At 39.2% G+C, this 4,300-nt stretch overlaps 1 pseudogene; it reads right to left on the bottom strand.

Moving 5' to 3' along the window:
- Positions 1–382: 382 nt before the first annotated feature.
- LOC101584949 lies at positions 383–1,474 on the bottom strand (annotated as a pseudogene).
- Positions 1,475–4,300: the final 2,826 nt, after the last annotated feature.

Raw genomic sequence — 4,300 nt, 5'->3', positions numbered from 1 at the left:
AATTTTTATAACAAATTATTTTTAACCAAATCATACCTTGAAAACTGTTTATATATAGAAAACCCAGGGAATAGTGTGAACTGTTCATTGTGGAAGGCCTTAAATTACATTATTACAGTAGAAAATACAAGAGGCAGAAGGGAACTTAAAGGACTAATGCAACATTGGATTCAAATCAACAGCTTCTGTAATACCTAGAACATGGTTTTAGGAACTAAATTCAACATCTTCAATAACCATAGAAACAGGAAAAATAAAGTCTGCCATGAAAGTCCTTCTTTATCATGCCCAATATGGGGAGGTAGGAAGATGTATGAACCAGAACACATGAGACACATTTATCTACACCCTGCTTGCTTTACTGAGGATGCAGCCTTAAAACTCAGTCCCCATCTTCAGAGTCAGACTCGGACTCTTCCTCCGTGTTCTTGAGCCACTCCACGAACTTCTTCATCTGCTTCGGAAAGTCACTCTTCCCCTTGGCCATGTGTGCATCCTTGTACTACTTCAGGATGGGCTTTTCACTCAGGACTTCGGCTTTATAAAAAAGCACCATTATTTTCTGGAAGGCTTTCATGAAGTGAATGTCATAGCAATACTCCTGAATCTTCAGCAACAGTGTTAGCTTGGACTGACCTTGCGTGGTGAAGGTAGTGAAGAGAGGGCTGTGTTGCTTCAAGCGCTTGATCACCTGCTCCGCTACAAGCTCCTCCTTCTTGTTCCATTCCACAGTGCTCATCACACTCGACCAGGCGATCCCAATGACAACTGGTTCTGCTATGTTGTTCTTTTTCATCTCCTCCTTGACACATAAAATTATGTCCTTGAATGGGTTGCCATGGGACATCTGCTCCTGGAGCTCCTTCTGGAGCACCTTCCGTGCACTGATGGCCTGCTGGTTCTGGACATACTCAGAGAGCTCCTTCAAGTGCACCTCTGTGAAGTACTTTGTGAAGTGTTTCACACTCTGTTTATTGGCAGGAGAAAGTTCTATCAGACTGTTATCCATGCTGACTTTCTGAAGGCTCCCAGCCACTACATTGATGTCCTTCTCATTGATCCAGGATTTGAAGAGCTTCACCGCAAATGCTACAGAAACCCCTTCTTTCACCAGATTCTCATTGTATAGGCTGTTGAGGATGGAAGCTTTGAATGTCCTGTTGGCCAGAAGCACACCAGCCAGCATGGCCAGCTTGTTCCTCTCTGACTCTGAGAAACCCTTTAAGAACAGCAGCAGCTTTTTCACCTCATCTTCAAAACCTTCCTCCAGATATTTGTAGTGCCTGATTAGCTTGTTAAAAACTTGCGCAAAAACCTGCATGGTCTCCAGGTCTTCCTGTGCTGTGAACACAGACATCTGTACGCATCATGTCATGGGCCAAGGTGCCACCTGGGGCCTGCATTCCACCAGCAACCAGAATATCAAAGAGGGTTTCTTCATATCAGCGGTAGTCAAGCTTTGCTCCAGAAGCATCCAGAAACTTAGATACTACTTCTAAATCAGTACCAGTTTCAGTTAAGCCTTGAATAATACAGTCTTGAAACTGAGTAGGGTCAAATCTCTCTTTTTCATCTTTTTCTGGTTTTAAAACGCTGGACTGATAGCGTTTGTTTCAGCTGCTTTTGATTATTTATAAAAGACACCTGAATTTAAGGTGAAAAGAGCCAGAAAGCCCCAGGATAGTGGCAACCACGGCAGAGTCATCTCTATGACCAGAACTCGGGAATTTATTTTTTAATTTTCTTTTATTTTAAAGAGAGAAAAAAACAACTAGCAAGAACAAAAACAAAAGCAAAGTAAGATAGAACAATTAAAATGGTACAGAATTTCAAAACAAGAATATACAATTAACAATGATTGTTATAATGTATCTTTATCATCAAATTTGTTGCTCAGATTATCAGATATAAGCAAATAGGGAAAGTTTACCAATTCCAACCATAGAAGAATAGAAGTATGACCTTGTGCTGAAAAATTTTTAAATGTGAGAATAAAAATTAGAAGAGGAAATAGAATTTGGGCTCTTCTTCAATCCAGTGGTGTGCTGGAGCTGGTTCACAATGGTTTTAAGAAGCAATAGTCCCAGCCAACATTTTGGCCCTAGCCTTTCAAGTTCTGTGAGGACTCAGGACATCCTGTCCTGTAACATCATGTAACTCGGTTGTGTCTCAAATTTTCTGATCAAGGAGATTATAGGGCCAAAGAGGAAAGTGATCAATGATGTAGAGTGTGCCTAAGGAGAGTCACATGGAGAGAAAACATTCTCTCAGGCTTTCACAGAGAGCAAATTGGCCAAGCAATGGCTGTGACTCATCCACATGGCTGACACTGACAAAGGATCTACATAATGTGCTACAGGGTTTCAGGGTAAATCCTAAGGGGATTCGACTGACCTTGGCAGACACAAAAGTTACATTTCTTGTTATATATGTCTTGCTTTGTCTTGGTCTTAACCATCCAGGAGAAAAGTATAAAAACTAAGTATAAAAAGTAAAGCCATATTAATATGCTGAGGTGTAAAAGGCTCAAGTCAACAACTTCTGACATTGCCAGTCTTATGGAAAATCCTTTACTATTATGGACTACTGTACTATATTGGAATATTTTGCTGAATTTATGTACCTACAATATTTAAATGACATTGGAATACCCATCTCTGACAAAACTAAACAAAAAGGTGATACAAATCAAGGACTATTTTGCATCTGTATATTCAAAATTCAGATGTACAGCTACTTTCTCTTAATTCAATGAATAGAAAGATTTGCTCTAATAGTGTTTGTGGACAGGATATCCTGTCTGCATCTTGTACTATGAATAACCGTTAAGAAGACAACAATATGCAATGTATTAATGATTGAAACTTTCCTACTTATCAGTTTTGAAACTGTCTCATTGCTATTTGTTTCTCAATAAAATTATTTAAAAAAAGAAGTAATAGTCCAATTTCCAGGTTATCTCTCAGTGCAATTAATAAATAGAGAAATTATTAAAAATTAACTTAACTAGGTGTGGTGGTGCATGTCTGTAATCCCAGCACTTCTGAGGCTGTAAACAGGAGAATCACTATGAGTCCAATCTAGTAGTGAGACCCTGAACACCCTGTAGACCCTTCTCTAAAGAATGTTACAGAAAAAATTAACTTATATAAATTTATAATGAAATAAGGTATAATTCAAACAAAGGTAGCAAGATGTCAAAAATTATCACTATCTAATATTTCACTTCACCTTAATATTGCCTATGCTCTTGAAGTCATTTGCATGTACTATGACCATACTGTTTGATGGAGATGTATACTATAGAGTGTTGCAGGTTCCAGTTTCAGAAGAGTGAGAAACATCACGTGGTAGCTTAAAATTGGATATTTTTGGAATATTTATTGGCATATCTTACACATTCCATTTTTTTTTTATTTTTGAGAGCTCATTGTTAAGTACTCACCTCTAAGCCAGTGCTCACTGTCACTCTTCATGCTTGCCTCAACCTAATGTCACACAAAATCATACTGGGAGAGAATACAGTATAAAATTGGAAGCAGATATTATAAGACTAGACGTGCACCATTTTAGGGGTAGGATATTTTCTTAGGTATGAGATCTGAAGTCCTAGCACAAGGCATGAAAGGAATTTTATAAAAAGGGTCCATGTCCCTATTAAAGGTGACACACATCTCCAGTTGAACTCTCTACCTCTACTTCTGTGAACATATCATGAGAGTAGATAAAAGTTTGTAGAACCTTATGTAGACCTCAAATTCAAGCTCTATGAAGAGGATAAATACATTTTAGGTAAAGGAGGATCCAGAACTCATTGATACCATGTCAAAAATGCCAAAAAGTTCTGTATTAGCTTTTTAGCACTGTGACAAAATACTAAGAAAAACAACTTAGAGCAGAAAAGGTTTACATTTGGTCATGGTTTCAGAAAAGGTTTACATATGGTCACCTGGCTCCATTGCTTTTAGGTCTGTGCTTAGACAGAAGCATCATGGTGCTGGGAGCAAGTGGTGGAAGGGGATAGGGGTGGAAGGGGATGCTGAACTCATGGCAGCCAGGAGGGAGGGGGAAGGGGGGAAGGAGAGAGAGATAGAGAGAGACAGAGAGAGACAAAGAGAGGGAGGGATGGAGGGAAGAATGGAGAGAGGGAGGGAGACAGAGAGAGAGAGAGAGAGAGAGAGAGAGAGAGAGAGAGAGAGAGAGAGAGAGAGGGGGTAGGCATCAGATATAGTCCTAAAAGTTATGCTAACATGATCCACTTTACTGAATTAAGTCCTACCTCCTGTTTCCATCACTTCTC

This window comes from Octodon degus, unplaced genomic scaffold (assembly GCF_000260255.1).
Source record: "Octodon degus isolate 3935 unplaced genomic scaffold, OctDeg1.0 scaffold00069, whole genome shotgun sequence".
Classification (NCBI taxonomy): domain Eukaryota; kingdom Metazoa; phylum Chordata; class Mammalia; order Rodentia; family Octodontidae; genus Octodon; species Octodon degus.
Note: the sequence above shows the minus strand (reverse complement) of the source record. Positions and strands in the feature narration are given on the sequence as shown.